At 43.8% G+C, this 18470-nt stretch overlaps 1 long non-coding RNA gene across 6 annotated transcripts in view; it reads right to left on the reverse strand.

The window, feature by feature from the left end:
- LOC125725435 (uncharacterized) overlaps window positions 1-14511 on the reverse strand; it is a 28417-nt gene extending 13906 nt beyond the window's left edge. The window contains exons 1-5 of one of the 6 annotated variants that reach the window (XR_007387484.1): window positions 14068-14511; window positions 13618-13966; window positions 13245-13317; window positions 12030-12877; window positions 5582-6023 (exon numbers count right to left, since the gene is read on the reverse strand). This is a non-coding gene — a long non-coding RNA (uncharacterized LOC125725435). Of the gene's footprint in view, window positions 1-5581; window positions 6024-7256; window positions 7330-7557; window positions 8456-12029; window positions 12878-13244; window positions 13318-13617; window positions 13967-14067 lie in introns of those variants that run through there. The other 5 variants (XR_007387486.1, XR_007387487.1, XR_007387485.1 and 2 more) reach the window with 5 other exon arrangements.
- Between the last annotated feature and the right edge of the window lie 3959 nt (window positions 14512-18470).

Here is an 18470-nt window from a genome sequence, read left to right on the forward strand (position 1 = left end):
TGTCCCTCAGGGCTCGGTTCTTGGCCCTCTCCTATTCTCCCTCTACACTAAATCTCTTGGCAAAGTCATATCCTCACATGGCTTCTCCTACCACTGCTATGCCGATGACACTCAACTCATCCTCTCCTTCCCTCCCTCAGACACTCATGTCTCCACTAAGATCTCTACATGTTTGGCAGACATCTCATCTTGGATGACCACTCACCAGCTAAAACTCAACACTAGTAAAACTGAGCTGCTTTACATCCCGGCTGACTCATCCCCCCTCCAGGACCTTGCGATCTCTTTCGAAAACTCCCTGATCCGTCCTTCGGTTTCTGCTAGAAACCTTGGAGTTACCTTAGATGATCAGTTGTCATTTTCCTCACATATCGCCAGTCTTTCTCGCTCTTGTCGGTTTCTCCTCTTTAACATCAGGAGGATACGTCCATTTCTTTCCACTCAGGCTACCCAGATACTCGTCCAGTCCCTCGTCATCTCACGCCTTGACTACTGTAACTCGCTTCTAGCGGGTTTACCACTGAGCGCCATCCGTCCCCTCCAAGTGATTCAGAATGCAGCTGCTCGTCTTGTTTTCAACCTTCCCAAGTTCTCCCACACCACTCCTTTGCTGCGCTCCCTCCACTGGCTTCCTGTAGCTGCACGCATCAGATTCAAAACACTGATGCTCACATACAAAGCCAAAAAATTCTCTGGCACCATCCTACCTAAATGACCTCATCACACCCCGCTCTGCACCACGATCTCTCCGATCCTCCAGCACTGCTCGACTGGTCCCACCTCCCCTCAAGGCACAAGGAAGACACGCATCTCGGCTCTTCTCTGTCCTGGCACCTAATTGGTGGAATGAACTCCCCCTAGATGTCCGAACAGCTGAATCCTTGACTGTCTTCAAGCGACGACTCAAAACTTTTCTTTTTCAGAAATACCTGATGTACAACTTCTATATTCTTACTCGACTCTTTTTCTGGTGTGTGTATAAAAAAAATAAATAAATAATAAAATTCTGCACTACTCAATGGAGTTCTCAGAGATAGTATTCATAGCTTGGGTCCTTATTGAGCTAGCATCGGAAATTCATTGCAGAGTCTCAAAGCACTTATGTAAGTCGCTCTGGCTAAGGGCGTCTGCCAAATCCTGTAAATGTAAATGGTAGGCTAACGGAACAATTAAACTGACATTCAGATTGTTTTTTGCTAACGCAGCACTTGGGGCTTATTAACAAAACCTGGAAGATAAGTTACGCACCAAAATAATTTTCACTTTATAACAGTAAACAATATGAAGCATGGGGATTTCAATTTTACTTACACTGCAAGTTTTATTATTCTCACCTATTTAGTGTCAGTTATTGTACCCAGGGACGGATTACGGACCGGGCCAGCGGGGCCGCTGCCCAGGGGCCCTTGCGGTGCAGGGGGCCCGTGGGGTCCCTAGCCCAAAACAATTTGCAACACTTATCAACAATGTATTTTCGTTTGTCTATTTTAGAGGGCCTACATTCTTTTATCCTCTGCCTACAAGGGCCCCTGACCCTATAGGGAGGGCGTTTGGCTGCCAAGGGCCCTTGAATTGTGGTGGTTGTGGTGGTGGTGCTGGTGGTGGTGGGGGGCCCTCGCGAACATTTTGCCCAGGGGCCCACACAACCCATAATCCGTCCCTGATTGTACCATGCAGAACTTTAGTTTACTGTACTGAAACTGGGCAGTGCAGTGGTGCAGTGGTTAGCGCTGCTGCCCTATAGCAAGAAGGTCCTGGGCTTGGTCGCTGGGTTGGGCGTAGGACCTTTCTGTGTGGAGTTTGTTTGCTCTCCCCGTGTTCATGTGGGTTTCTGCCAGGGACTCTGTTTCCTTCCCCAGTCCAAAAGTATACATAGTAGGTTAACTGGTGGCTCTAAGCTCGCCCCGTGAGCACGTGTGCCCTGTGGTGTGTTGCTTCCTGCCTGAAATTCCCAGGATAGGCTCTCGTCCCCCCCTGCAATCCCAGTTGGGATTAAGCAGTTACAGTGATGGATGAATGTATTATATCAATCGCATTATAACAGATTTGCACTATGATATCACTCATTATGGCGGGACTGACTGTACTACTTGTACACTAGCAATGGCACCTACGCATGGGCCTATGTAATGAAAAATTTTCAGGATGTTTTAATATTCTACAATATATGCGCATTTAATACGTTTTTTTTTAACCATGCAAATTGTTTAAGAATGACATCTTTTCACAGCACTGTTCAGAGACTCCTTTTGAATCACTTCTGTGTTCTCTGGAAGAGACGCCTGTCAATCGGCAAGATTGATTGTGGTTATGCTTGTATGGTGTGCCTGTCTGACTCAAACACCAGAGCCGATTTTTAATACCAGTCCAGTCCTGCACAGGAGCCACACCAATTTGCTGCAACTTCCAAATATGCTGTAAGAGCTCCTTGCCGTTCTTGACACACAACCACTAACCCATACTTAAAAAAAATCGAGAGACTCGTGAACGATGTGGGCGTCGTTTTACTTTCTGACACGACAATTCCTTTACAGTACCATCCATGGGCCCCAGTTATCTGGGTAAAACTCTGGCGTCGTACTCAAAGAAAATGAAGATCTGCACTTTGCAGTGCGCCGCAGCGGCAGCCCGGCCTGGGATTGTGAGAGGAAAACATCCACAGCTTCTTATTGCACTTTAAAAAATTAATTTGAAATAAAGTTGTAAACAACTTGCTGTCTAAATATGAACTGAATGTTCAGGCTCTAAGAAGGCTTAATGCTGGAAATGGTTAAATGCTGAAGTCCAAGTACTGGATGACAGCAGGAGTATGAGTTAGTGACTGATTTCTGGCCCACTAGAACCAGTTCTCTAAGAGAGAGAGAGAGAGAGAGAGAGAGAGAGATGAGTTCCATGATAACTTCCGTTGCGACTTACGTACATGTAACTAGCATACAAAATCAGCAGGCCTGCTCCTCCTTTCCTTATATCATAATGTGACTATGAACATAATTCAAAGACACTAAATCACAAGACCTGAATCAACCTCTCGGCCAGACAAAGCATCCCAGCCTGGAACCTTCAAAATGTTGTACAGCATGTGTAGTTTCTGGAAAAAAAAACACAATAACACAAAGAATAACATAAAGAATACACAGTGTGAGAACAATAGATGTCATGAGAAAAAGAATGATTGCGAGAATAAAAAATAATATAAAAGCGAGAGAATGGAAAAGGGTTTCAGACTTTTCGCTCTAAGGGGGAGAGCGAGAGGACAGTGAGATTGGGAGGGAGAAAAATTAGAGGTATTCCGCGATGACATAGATTATCTGCTCACCCCACAAGTCCAAAATTGGCTGTTTTTCTGCATCGGCTCTTCTCTTGACTACAAGATTAACTGTCACACCAGGGTGATTTTGCCGTACATAAGCACTCATATTCAAATTCAAAGCAAAATTTACAGACAGCCGCCGTTTTATATGCAGCACGTCGCTGTCATAAATTGTCGGGAAACCAGAACGCTTCCACGCAACCTACCCATAAGATAGCGGAACGGGGTTTTTCCTCATCAAACTGGAAATAAATTGTAAATCATGACTCAGCCGTTGCTTGGCTGTAACTTTCACGTGGGTGACACCCACACAGAAAATGCTTTTATGCCCGCTTCTACGTCTAAGTTAGCTGGTCTGGAAAACCTTTTTAAAGTAAAAATTACAAGGACTAAAATTCATATAGATTATGAGTCCGATTCGGCTACGTGCGCCGAACCATGGATGCCAAACCGACTGGATCGGCTGTGAGCCTTGCTGTTCTTAGTGAAACGTTCCCGTGTTTCTGCACCATTCTGTGCACTTGTGTATTGTTGCATTGTGCGCGGTCTGCTTCAGGATTATATAAAGAACATCTTCGTGCAAAACGTTTTTTTTCCGTCTTTCGCCGTCACTGCCTCGGTGGATCAGCCTGCCGAACGTCCCAATGCTTCGAATGGTTGATTATAAATAAGATGCTATATTATAGGATTACATCAGGGGAGTTTGTAGATGTTGAAAATATCAGCAGCTAAGTTAAGTTTACCTGGGGCGTGACTTTTGTTTTTGAAGGAAGATAATAGGCATTGGGGCTATAACGACTCTCATGTATTACATTATAGTTCCGTGAAAAGGTAGTCAGTTGAGTGTTATTTAATAGATTTTATTTTATTTGCACAGTAAAGTGTTGTACCTGGTAGGCTGATTTCATTTCCGCCCTTGCTTCACACCACTCCCTTGACTTTCTGGCTTTGACTGAGACCTGGATATCCCCTGACAACTCGGCCACCCCGGCAGCTCTCTCCTCTGCTTATGCTTTCTCTCACTCTCCTCGCCAGACTGGCAGGGGTGGTGGCACAGGTCTATTGGTAACTCGGAACTGGTGCTACACGCCCCTCTCTCTGCCCCATCTCAACATTTCATCCTTTGAATTCCATGGAGTTGCTGTTACCTCTCCACTCGATATTCGGATCATTGTTGTCTACCGCCCTCCTGGCCCCCTAGGCTGCTTTCTAGAGGAGCTTGATACTCTCCTCAGTCTCTTCCCCACTGACAGCTCATCTCTCATTCTCCTTGGTGACTTCAACCTCCCCCATGACAAGCTCCCTTCTTCTGGTCTCCTCCCTTTTCTTGATTCCTTCTCTCTAACATCCAACAGCTCCTCTCCTACACACAAAGGAGGTAACGTCCTCGACCTGGTTTTCAGCCGCCCCTCTCCGGCTACTGACATCTCTTCTACTCCTCTACACATTTCTGATCACCACTTTGTATCCTTTACCATTGCCCTACCCGTCTTGCCCAATCCCAGTTTTCAAGGTTTCCTCCCCACTCGACCAAACCTCCACTGAGTGCCATCACCCATCAGCTCATCAGCCACTGCAACCAACTGCAAAGACCTCCCTCTTTCCTGCATCCAAGTAAACCAACTTCCTTTCCTTTCTAACAACCTAAACTGTCCTATTCACCTGCTATATTCCTTTAGGTTTATATTCCTACAAACTGCTTGCTTTGCAAAACAGTTTTTCCCTTTTCAGGTTAATCATTTTAAATCTGGTCACTGCATTTTCATGATTACATCGTTTGTGTCTTTTCCGTTATTTCATGTTTATTGTTTGTTAGGTGTAATGTCTGTCTTATGTTAGTTGTAGGAATAAATGCATGTCTTTTTACACAACTTCAGTCTCCGTCATTGAGTGCTCACAATAGTCCCTGCCTCTGTGCGATCTGGCTACTACGCTCTGAAACCTCTAAACTCGCCTGAAATATCGCGAGACTCTCTCTCATCGGCCGTGAGGGGAGCTTCGCTACCGATCGTTTACATTATCTGGTGACGCAGCTCGCTGGACAAGCCTACTAACCCAGGTTATTAAGCGATACTGGTTATTAATGAATCCCATTTAAGTCTCACATTAACAGATATCGGGGATTCGCAATTGAGTTTGGAGGAGCCGACCATTCGGCATAACAATTGGTTAATAATCAGCATTAAATGATAATTAATTAAAAGTTAATTAATTTCAAAACATATTAGTGGAGATATTAAAATTTACCTGAGCTAATAATTCCTACACACGACAGGTTTCAGTTACTCTAACGTTATGAGTGTGAGTAATTCCCCGGTCCTGACATTGTTACGTGTCATCGCACCCAAAACCCATCTTCATCTCTACGTAAGTTCCCCTACAGGGGTTTTCCGTTAACAAAGCTACATTTGAGTCGTGCCTTCCTCGCATGGTATGACACACAAGTTTACGTTATACTGAAATGAGATCAAGTTTTCCTAACACGACAGGTTTCAGTTACTCTGGCATGAATTTCAGTTATTCTAACATGATTTAATTTAAATTTTACTTACACGGCAAGTTTTATTATTCTCACCTATTTAGTGTCAGTTATTGTACCATACAGAACTTTAGTTTACTGTACTGAAACTTGGCAGTGCGGTGGTGCAGTGGTTAGCGCTGCTGCCCTATAGCAAGAAGGTCCTGGGTTTGGTCCCTGGGTTGGGCGTAGGACCTTTCTGTGTGGAGTTTGTTTGCTGTCCCCGTGTTCATGTGGGTTTCTGCCAGGGACTCTGTTTCCTTCCCCAGTCCAAAAGTATACATAGCAGGTTAACTGGTGACTCTAAGCTCGCCCCGTGAGCACGTGTGCCCTGTGGTGTGTTGCTTCCTGCCTGGTATTCCCAGGATAGGCTCTCGTCCCCCCCTGCAACCCCAGTTGGGATTAAGCAGTTACAGTGATGGATGAATGTATTATATCAATCGCATTATAACAGATTTGCACTATGATATCACTCATTATGGTGGGACTGACTGTACTACTTGTACACTAGCAATGGAGCCTACGCATGGGCCTATGTAATGAAAATTTTTCAGGATGTTGTAATATTCTACAATATATGCGCATTTCATGCGGTTTTTTACCATGCAAATTGTTTAAGAATGACATCTTTTCACAGCACTGTTCAGAGACTCCTTTTGAATCACTTCTGTGTTGACTCTGGAAGAGACGCCTGTCAATCGGCAAGATTGATTGTGGCTATGCTTGTATGGTGTGCCTGTCTGACTCAAACACCAGAGCCGATTTTTAATACCAGTCCAGCCCTGCACAGGAGCCACACCAATTCGCTGCAACTTCCAAATATGCTGTAAGAGCTCCTTGCCGTTCTTGACACACAACCACTAACCCGTACTTTAAAAAAATCGAGAGACTCGTGAACGATGTGGGCGTCGTTTTACTTTCTGACACGACAATTCCTTTACAGTACCATCCATGGGCCCCAGTTATCTGGGTAAAACTCTGGCGTCGTACTCAAAGAAAATGAAGATCTGCACTTTGCAGTGCGCCGCAGCGGCAGCCCAGCCTGGGATTGTGAGAGGAAAACATCCACAGCTTCTTATTGCACTTTAAAAAATTAATTTGAAATAAAGTTGTAAACAACTTGCTGTCTAAATATGAACTGAATGTTCAGGCTCTAAGAAGGCTAAATGCTGGAAATGGTTAAATGCTGAAGTCCAAGTACTGGATGACAGCAGGAGTATGAGTTAGTGACTGATTTCTGGCCCACTAGAACCAGTTCTCTAAGAGAGAGAGAGAGAGAGAGAGAGAGAGAGAGAGATGAGTTCCATGATAACTTCCGTTGCGACTTACGTACATGTAACTCGCATACAAAATCAGCAGGCCTGCTCCTCCTTTCCTTATATCATAATGTGACTATGAACATAATTCAAAGACACTAAATCACAAGACCTGAATCAACCTCTCAGCCAGACAAAGCATCCCAGCCTGGAACCTTCAAAATGTTGTACAGCATGTGTAGTTTCTGGAAAAAAAAACACAATAACACAAAGAATAACATAAAGAATACACAGTGTGAGAACAATAGATGTCATGAGAAAAAGAATAATTGCGAGAATAAAAAATAATATAAAAGCGAGAGAATGGAACAGGGTTTCAGACTTTTCGCTCTAAAGGGGAGAGCGAGAGGACAGTCAGATTGGGAGGGATAAAAATTAGAGGTATTCCGTGATGACATAGATTATCTGCTCACCCCACAAATCCAAAATCGGCAGTTTTTGTGCATCGGCTCTTCTCTTGACTACGGGATTAACTGTCACACCAGGGTGATTTTGCCGTACATAAGCACTCATATTCAAATTCAAAGCAAAATTTACAGACAGCCGCCGTTTTATATGCAGCACGTCGCTGTCATAAATTGTCGGGAAACCAGAACGCTTCCACGCAACCTACCCATAAGATAGCGGAACGGGGTTTTTCCTCATCAAACTGGAAATAAATTGTAAATCATGACTCAGCCGTTGCTTGGCTGTAACTTTCACGTGGGTGACACCCACACAGAAAATGCTTTTATGCCCGCTTCTACGTCTAAGTTAGCTGGTCTGGAAAACCTTTTTAAAGTAAAAATTACAAGGACTAAAATTCATATAGATTATGAGTCCGATTCGGCTACGTGCGCCGAACCATGGATGCCAAACCGACTGGATCGGCTGTGAGCCTTGCTGTTCTTAGTGAAACGTTCCCGTGTTTCTGCACCATTCTGTGCACTTGTGTATTGTTGCATTGTGCGCGGTCTGCTTCAGGATTATATAAAGAACATCTTCGTGCAAAACGTTTTTTTTCCGTCTTTCGCCGTCACTGCCTCGGTGGATCAGCCTGCCGAACGTCCCAATGCTTCGAATGGTTGATTATAAATAAGATGCTATATTATAGGATTACATCAGGGGAGTTTGTAGATGTTGAAAATATCAGCAGCTAAGTTAAGTTTACCTGGGGCGTGACTTTTGTTTTTGAAGGAAGATAATAGGCATTGGGGCTATAACGACTCTCATGTATTACATTATAGTTCCGTGAAAAGGTAGTCAGTTGAGTGTTATTTAATAGATTTTATTTTATTTGCACAGTAAAGTGTTGTACCTGGTAGGCTGATTTCATTTCCGCCCTTGCTTCACACCACTCCCTTGACTTTCTGGCTTTGACTGAGACCTGGATATCCCCTGACAACTCGGCCACCCCGGCAGCTCTCTCCTCTGCTTATGCTTTCTCTCACTCTCCTCGCCAGACTGGCAGGGGTGGTGGCACAGGTCTATTGGTAACTCGGAACTGGTGCTACACGCCCCTCTCTCTGCCCCATCTCAACATTTCATCCTTTGAATTCCATGGAGTTGCTGTTACCTCTCCACTCGATATTCGGATCATTGTTGTCTACCGCCCTCCTGGCCCCCTAGGCTGCTTTCTAGAGGAGCTTGATACTCTCCTCAGTCTCTTCCCCACTGACAGCTCATCTCTCATTCTCCTTGGTGACTTCAACCTCCCCCATGACAAGCTCCCTTCTTCTGGTCTCCTCCCTTTTCTCGATTTCTTCTCTCTAACATCCAACAGCTCCTCTCCTACACACAAAGGAGGTAACGTCCTCGACCTGGTTTTCAGCCGCCCCTCTCCGGCTACTGACATCTCTTCTACTCCTCTACACATTTCTGATCACCACTTTGTATCCTTTACCATTGCCCTACCCGTCTTGCCCAATCCCAGTTTTCAAGGTTTCCTCCCCACTCGACCAAACCTCCACTCTGTCTCCGCTTCTTCTGTTGCTTCCTGCACCCTGTCTTACCTTCCTGACCCTGACTCCTTTTCCTCCTTGGCACTGGAGTCTGCAACTGATACTCTCATCTCCTTACTTTACACATCCTTGGACAACCTCTGCCCGCTGTCTTCCAAACCAAGGAAAACTCGGCCTACTCCTTGGCTTTCAGCTGCATTACGTACCAACCAAAGAGAATTGCGGGTAGCAGAGAGGACGTGGAAGAAATCTAAACTTGATGCAGATCTGTCTTCCTACCGTACTCTGCTATCCAAATTCTCTATGGACGTGACTGCAGCTAAAACTGCCTTTTACAAAGACAAACTAGAATTATCCTCACAAGATCCTCGCAAACTCCATAACATCTTTTCGTCTCTTCTCAACCCTCCCCCTCCTCCTGCTCCTTCCTTCCTGACTGCTGAAGATTTTGCCAACTTCTTTGCCGAGAAGATTGACAGAATCTGTCAGACATTCTCTCCCTCATCCACTACACTACACACTAAGGATTTCCCTCCCCCCTCACTGGCCCAGTTTTCTGGTCTTACGGCAGATGAGATCATGAAAGTCATCTCATCTTCCAACCCTACCACCTGCCCACTTGATCCAATCCCTTCTGCATTGTTTCAGACAATCTCTCTAGACCTTCTCCCCTTTATCACGACTATCATTAATGGCTCTATAACCTCCGGTCATGTACCAACAGCATTCAAAATAGCCAGGGTCATTCCCATCCTAAAAAAACCCACTCTAAATCCCTCAGACACTTGCAGCTACCGACCAGTATCGCTTCTTTCCTTCCTTTCAAAAATCATCGAACGTACAGTCTACAACCAGCTTTCTCTCTATCTCTCTCAGAACAACCTCCAGGATCCTAATCAGTCTGGCTTTAAAGCAGCTCACTCTACAGAGACTGCCCTCTTAGCAGTCACTGAGAAGCTACATGCTGCCAGGTCAGCCAAACTGTCATCTGTCCTCATCCTTCTTGACCTATCAGCAGCATTTGACACAGTCAACCACAAAACTCTCCTATCCATCCTTAGGAGTCTTGGCATTGGTGGCCTGGCCTGGCGCTGGCTGACTTCCTACCTAGAAGGCCGAACATACCAAGTGACATGGAATGGATCCACATCTACTCCACGTTGTCTTTCCACCGGTGTCCCTCAGGGCTCGGTTCTTGGCCCTCTCCTATTCTCCCTCTACACTAAATCTCTTGGCAAAGTCATATCCTCACATGGCTTCTCCTACCACTGCTATGCTGATGACACTCAACTCATCCTCTCCTTCCCTCCCTCAGACACTCATGTCTCCACTAAGATCTCTACATGTTTGGCAGACATCTCATCTTGGATGACCACTCACCAGCTAAAACTCAACACTAGTAAAACTGAGCTGCTTTACATCCCAGCTGACTCATCCCCCCTCCAGGACCTTGCGATCTCTTTCGAAAACTCCCTGATCCGTCCTTCGGTTTCTGCTAAAAACCTTGGAGTTACCTTAGATGATCAGTTGTCATTTTCCTCACATATCGCCAGTCTTTCTCGCTCTTGTCGGTTTCTCCTCTTTAACATCAGGAGGATACGTCCATTTCTTTCCACTCAGGCTACCCAGATACTCGTCCAGTCCCTCGTCATCTCACGCCTTGACTACTGTAACTCGCTTCTAGCGGGTTTACCACTGAGCGCCATCTGTCCCCTCCAAGTGATTCAGAATGCAGCTGCTCGTCTTGTTTTCAACCTTCCCAAGTTCTCCCACACCACTCCTTTGCTGCGCTCCCTCCACTGGCTTCCTGTAGCTGCACGCATCAGATTCAAAACACTGATGCTCACATACAAAGCCAAAAAATTCTCTGGCACCATCCTACCTAAATGACCTCATCACACCCCGCTCTGCACCACGATCTCTCCGATCCTCCAGCACTGCTCGACTGGTCCCACCTCCCCTCAAGGCACAAGGAAGACACGCATCTCGGCTCTTCTCTGTCCTGGCACCTAATTGGTGGAATGAACTCCCCCTAGATGTCCGAACAGCTGAATCCTTGACTGTCTTCAAGCGACGACTCAAAACTTTTCTTTTTCAGAAATACCTGATGTACAACTTCTATATTCTTACTCGACTCTTTTTCTGGTGTGTGTATAAAAAAAAATAATAATAATAAAATTCTGCACTACTCAATGGAGTTCTCAGAGATAGTATTCATAGCTTGGGTCCTTATTGAGCTAGCATCGGAAATTCATTGCAGAGTCGCTCTGGCTAAGGGCGTCTGCCAAATCCTGTAAATGTAAATGTAAATGGTAGGCTAACGGAACAATTAAACTGACATTCAGATTGTTTTTTGCTAACGCAGCACTTGGGGCTTATTAACAAAACCTGGAAGATAAGTTACGCACCAAAATAATTTTCACTTTATAACAGTAAACAATATGAAGCATGGGGATTTCAATTTTACTTACACTGCAAGTTTTATTATTCTCACCTATTTAGTGTCAGTTATTGTACCCAGGGACGGATTACGGACCGGGCCAGCGGGGCCGCTGCCCAGGGGCCCTTGCGGTGCAGGGGGCCCGTGGGGTCCCTAGCCCAAAACAATTTGCAACACTTATCAACAATGTATTTTCGTTTGTCTATTTTAGAGGGCCTACATTCTTTTATCCTCTGCCTACAAGGGCCCCTGACCCTATAGAGAGGGCGTTTGGCTGCCAAGGGCCCTTGAATTGTGGTGGTTGTGGTGGTGGTGCTGGTGGTGGTGGGGGGCCCTCGCGAACATTTTGCCCAGGGGCCCACACAACCCATAATCCGTCCCTGATTGTACCATGCAGAACTTTAGTTTACTGTACTGAAACTGGGCAGTGCAGTGGTGCAGTGGTTAGCGCTGCTGCCCTATAGCAAGAAGGTCCTGGGCTTGGTCGCTGGGTTGGGCGTAGGACCTTTCTGTGTGGAGTTTGTTTGCTCTCCCCGTGTTCATGTGGGTTTCTGCCAGGGACTCTGTTTCCTTCCCCAGTCCAAAAGTATACATAGTAGGTTAACTGGTGGCTCTAAGCTCGCCCCGTGAGCACGTGTGCCCTGTGGTGTGTTGCTTCCTGCCTGAAATTCCCAGGATAGGCTCTCGTCCCCCCCTGCAATCCCAGTTGGGATTAAGCAGTTACAGTGATGGATGAATGTATTATATCAATCGCATTATAACAGATTTGCACTATGATATCACTCATTATGGCGGGACTGACTGTACTACTTGTACACTAGCAATGGCACCTACGCATGGGCCTATGTAATGAAAAAATTTCAGGATGTTTTAATATTCTACAATATATGCGCATTTAATACGTTTTTTTTTAACCATGCAAATTGTTTAAGAATGACATCTTTTCACAGCACTGTTCAGAGACTCCTTTTGAATCACTTCTGTGTTCTCTGGAAGAGACGCCTGTCAATCGGCAAGATTGATTGTGGTTATGCTTGTATGGTGTGCCTGTCTGACTCAAACACCAGAGCCGATTTTTAATACCAGTCCAGTCCTGCACAGGAGCCACACCAATTTGCTGCAACTTCCAAATATGCTGTAAGAGCTCCTTGCCGTTCTTGACACACAACCACTAACCCGTACTTTAAAAAAATCGAGAGACTCGTGAACGATGTGGGCGTCGTTTTACTTTCTGACACGACAATTCCTTTACAGTACCATCCATGGGCCCCAGTTATCTGGGTAAAACTCTGGCGTCGTACTCAAAGAAAATGAAGATCTGCACTTTGCAGTGCGCCGCAGCGGCAGCCCGGCCTGGGATTGTGAGAGGAAAACATCCACAGCTTCTTATTGTACTTTAAAAAATTAATTTGAAATAAAGTTGTAAACAACTTGCTGTCTAAATATGAACTGAATGTTCAGGCTCTAAGAAGGCTTAATGCTGGAAATGGTTAAATGCTGAAGTCCAAGTACTGGATGACAGCAGGAGTATGAGTTAGTGACTGATTTCTGGCCCACTAGAACCAGTTCTCTAAGAGAGAGAGAGAGAGAGAGAGAGAGAGAGAGAGAGAGATGAGTTCCATGATAACTTCCGTTGCGACAAAATCAGCATGCGTGCTCCTCCTTTCCTTCTATCATAATGTGACTATGAACATAATTCAAAGACACTGAATCACAAGACCTGAATCAACCTCTCAGCCAGACAAAGCATCCCAGCCTGGAACCTTCAAAATGTTGTACAGCATGTGTAGTTTCTGGAAAAAAAACACAATAACACAAAGAATAACATAAAGAATACACAGTGTGACCCCGCGACCCAGTAGGATAAGCGGTTTGGAAAATGGATGGATGGATGGATGGATGGATACACAGTGTGAGAACAATAGATGTCATGAGAAAAAGAATAATCGCGAGAATAAAAAATAATATAAAAGCGAGAGAATGGAACAGGGTTTCAGACTTTTCGCTCTAAAAGGGAGAGCGAGAGCAGGACAGTGAGATTTGGAGGGAGAAAAATTAGAGGTATTCCGCGATGACATAGATTATCTGCTCACCCCACAAATCCAAAATCGGCAGTTTTTGTGCATCGGCTCTTCTCTTGACTACGGGATTAACTGTCACACCAGCGTGATTTCGCCGTATATAAGCACTCAAATTCAAATTCAAAGCAAAATTTACAGACAGCCCCCGTTTTATATACAGCACGTCGCTGTCATAAATTGTCGGGAAACCAGAACGCTCCCACGCAACCTACCCATAAGACAGCGGAACGGGGCTTTTCCTCATCAAACTGGAAATAAATTGTACATCATGACTCAGCCGGTGATTGGCTGTAACTTTCACGTGGGTGACGCCCACACATAAAATGCTTTTATGTCCGCTTCTGCGTCTAAGTTAGCTGGTCTGGAAAACATTTTTTAAAGTAAAAATCACAAGGACTAAAATTCATAGATTATGAGTCCGATTCGGCCTGGATGGATGGATCGGATGTATGCCAAACCGACCGGATCGCTTGTGAGCCTTGTTGTTCTTAGTGAAACGTTCCCGTGTTTCTGCACCATTCTGTGCCCTTGTGTAATGTTGCCTCGTGCGCGGTCTGTTTCAGGATTATATAAAGAACATCTTCGTGCAAAACGGTTTTTTCCCGTCTTTCGCCGTCACTGCTTCGGTGGATCAGTCTGCCGAACGTCCCAATGCTTCGAACTGTTGATTATAAATAAGATGCTATATTATAAAGGACTACATCAGGGGAGTTTGTAGATGTTGAAAATATCAGCAGCTAAGTTAAGTTTACCTGGGGCGTGACTTTTGTTTTTGAAGGAAGATAATAGGCATAGGGGCTATAACGACTCTCATGTATTACATTATAGTTCCGTGAAAAGGTAGTCAGTTGAGTGTTATTTAATAGATTTTATTTTATTTGCACAGTAAAGTGTTGTACCTGGTAGGCTAACGGAACAATTAAACTGACATTCAGATTGTTTTTTGCTAACTTGGGGCTTATTAACAAAACCTGGAAGATAAGTTGCGTACCAACTAATAATTTTCACGTTATATTGTAACAGCAAACAATCTGAAGCATAAGACATAAGACACCTTCTAAAAATATACAATGCCGTTCTGTGTAGTAACTCTTGTAAAAAAAAAAACAGCAATTTGGATGAGCAGTCATAGCAGCGCAGTGAGTTGATAACAAGTTACATATAAATAAAACGATTATAGGCCTATGAAGGAACTCCTTGTCATAACTGAACTATGGCACCAGTCACAGAACAAGCGATTTAGTTTTACACAAATATTAACAAAGATCTACTTTCCATATTATTTAACGTTTTACTTCTTCTGATCGTTCATGACAGTATGAGTCACTATACTTCGCTATAGGGAAGTAGATCTGGTCACGGCTGCCAACTGTATTATTCCATTATGAACCTAAAATTAGCTGCATTGAATCACTCTGAATTTTTTTGATCCAAACATATTTGTCTTGTAAACTATTACATTAAGGAATTATTAAGTAAGTAAGTAAGTAGAGCTTTATTGCCATCCAAAACAATACACAATGAAGTATACAGTGAGACGAAATATTGTTCTCCTAGACCATGAGTGAAATATAAAACACAAACACACAAGACAGATCACAATGAGGGTGAGAGGGGCAGTAATTTTTACACTACACCTATATACATGTAAATATGTGAATGTGATTGAATGTTCGTATATACAGGGTAAGTAAAGTGATTAAGCTATAAAGTGTCAAAATGCCCTTCGGTGTAACTGTCCCGATAAAATTTTTTATGTCAGAAGTGGTTTTAAAATGTCCGTCCATCCAAACCGCTTATCCTTCTGGGTTGTGGGAGTCCAGAGCCTATCCCGGAAGCTATGGGCACGAGGCAGGGAACAACCCAGGACGGAGGGCCAGCGCATCACGGGGCTCACTCACACATGCACTCCTACGGGCAATTTAGTAACTCCAATTAGTCTCAGCTGGGCTAATTCGGAGGGGGGAAACCGGAGTACCCGGAGGAAACCCCAGGACGACATGGGGAGAACATGCAAACTCCACACACATGTAACCCAGGCGGAGACTCGAACCCGGGTCCCAGAGGTGCGAAGTGCTAACCACTGCACCACTATGCCGACCGGTTTTAAGATGTAAAAAAACCTTACTAATTATACAAATAAACACCCACGGTATAACTGTGTTAGTGACTGCAATAATATAGAGAATAATGGGCTACAAATTGTATCTAAAAACATTTTATAACTTCAGTAAGTTTTGTCCTAACTCTTGCCGTTCATTTGTGTCATTCAGTATATGTAAAAAGCCATTTAAAGCGTAAAGGATGTGTTATTGCCGTATGACAGATGCTTAGAGCAATGGAATCCTGGCCAGTACGATAATGATAAATACGAATATAATCACTTACATTTATTCATTTGGCAGATGACTTTATCCATCTACGAATCGGACGTCATTGGTTACGTAACACTGCATAAACTAAACAAGCTTCGACTTCCAGCTTCGAGTTGCTAAGATTTACTTTTGAAAAGACGAAGTCTATAGTTTCGGTACTGTATGTCCCATCACAACAGCACGGCTTTGTATGTAAATTTAACTACTCTAAGACCTCGTATCAAAATCAACAGTTAACCAAGAAGAGATTATGTGAAATGGTGGAATTTAATCGTTTCATGTCGATCATTTTTCATAAAGATTATCTTATTTGATTATGCAAACCACAACTAGTTTTGTTAGCTGACAGCATAGCAAAATATTAACGCTGATAACGCAGCGGTACATAGAGTTTGTTTCAGCCATAATTCTCACCCATAAAGTCAGTTACTCAGGCAGGGGCGCTGCTAAGGATTTTGGGCCCCATGAAAAGAATCTTGACAGGGCCCCCAACACAGTTTATTGGGGGCTTCTCTGGGCCCCCTCTCTGTCATGGGCCCCGAGAATCGTCATCGTTTACCCCCACCCCCTTTACAGCGCCCCTGTACTCAGGTACATGAAATTCAGAATCATGTTCATACAATGCTGGCAAAAAGTCCCATTTATTCCTAAGAGACTCACTTCTTAAGATATTTACTTCTGTGCCAAGTTTCAGGACTGGGTGTGAGGTCATCCTGCAATGGAAATGGAGACCTTCAGTCACGGTGAGCTGCGAATAACAGGGTCAGAGAGTGTACGTGAGGCAATCGGGCGGAATTTGCGTGTCATCCTTGTTTCAGTTTTAGCATCAAGCGACCGTTTTATGCTTGCACTCGCGAACACGTTTCGATGTCTTTGCAGATTAGTTTAGACTAATTTAACCAAAAGGAAATACCTGCATTTATAAACATCATGTCATAAAACTTGGTCATAAAGAGCAACTATCAGACTTGAACATTTTTTACTTGAAACCTTAATTCATACAACTGTCTTCCTACCGCTCTTAGCTGCTTGTAGCTGACATCCGTTATCTTGTTTTCATGTGTTTCCTTTGAGCTACCGCTAAAATTACGCTTATTGTCGTTTATCTCCTTCATTGGATGAGACACTTTTCGTCTCCCTTACCGGAACAAATATTCATTCATTCCGCCCATATCATCAGCGTGTCCCGTGGTCCTGACAGGGGCCCTAATAATTGGGGAAAATAACTGATTTGAACTGACCTGGGGGGGGGGGGGGCAATATGAAATTACCTGTCAAACTTGGCTTATATATGTAAATGCATATACTGTAAAACCATGGATTTCAAAATGCATTTTCTTGAAAATGGTACAGTGAATGTTGGCCAGATTTGGTGGAGGTATACCCTAGGACCTTCCCTTTCAGCAGGTACCAGAAATCTTTATACCTTAGGGGATAATGCTGAGAAATGAGCTGTCCAACTTGGCTCATAATATAAAATTATGTGTATTTCAAAGTGCATTCTTTTAAGTTTTATATGAAATCTAACCAGATTTGTTTAGGAAATAGCCTTGAACGTTGCCTTTCAGATGCCAAATGACTTGTTCATACATTATGGGAAAGTAAGACATTAATTGCATTTAAGTATATCCTGTACTTTGTACATACAACTACTCACCCTTTTCCTATGCGCGCTGGCTTGGAATGTTATTTTCATAAACCGATATGTACGGCTGATACCGTAATTTCATGTATATGCGTGCACTGCACATTTTAAGCGCGGAAGATTTGACTGAGTTTCGGTGATGCGCGGGTAGCTTGATCGCAGTAAATTTTTAGCCTCGCCCCTGTTTCTGTACATTATTTTGTTCTTCTTGTGTTGGTGTTTTGTGTTATACAGTGCGTTGTGACTTGCTTGTTTGCTATTGTAATCCTTGAAGGTTAGCCAATCTGTCGCCGCTTATATTTTGATATATTGCTGTTCATTTCCCGGTTATTGTCCTTCTACTAGTCACGTCTTTGCTCTTCTAATGATATTTCTTATCGTGTTTGTTACTTTATGCTTGTTCGTGTATAAGCCAAGGCAACCGTTCTGCAAACAGATATTGTAGTGGGTTCTTAGTCTGGCAGAAGTTCCATTGCAGATGTGCTTTTCTTTTGAACATTTATTTCTTCCGGCCGGAGTTTAAGCAGCCCACATTTCTCTTGCTGGCAACCGGAATTGGTTTTCCTGTCATATCTAATAAATAACTTCCTGTTTTTTTTTTTCTCGGACGAAGAAACCATCTCTTTGTCCGTTCTTCTCTTGCCACAGTGTGCAGTTTTTGCAGTAAAAATTACCCTGCATTGTTCCTGCATCTCTATTTCTGTGTTTTGTTGAAATAATAAAAAAAAATCTCGATGTGTCGATGTTCAGTCACATGACAAGTACATCCATCCATCTTTCAATAATTTATCCAATACAGGGAACTTACAAGTATATATTCTTTATATACGGTACACATCATTAAC

This window comes from Brienomyrus brachyistius, unplaced genomic scaffold, assembly GCF_023856365.1.
Source record: "Brienomyrus brachyistius isolate T26 unplaced genomic scaffold, BBRACH_0.4 scaffold67, whole genome shotgun sequence".
NCBI lineage: Eukaryota > Metazoa > Chordata > Actinopteri > Osteoglossiformes > Mormyridae > Brienomyrus > Brienomyrus brachyistius.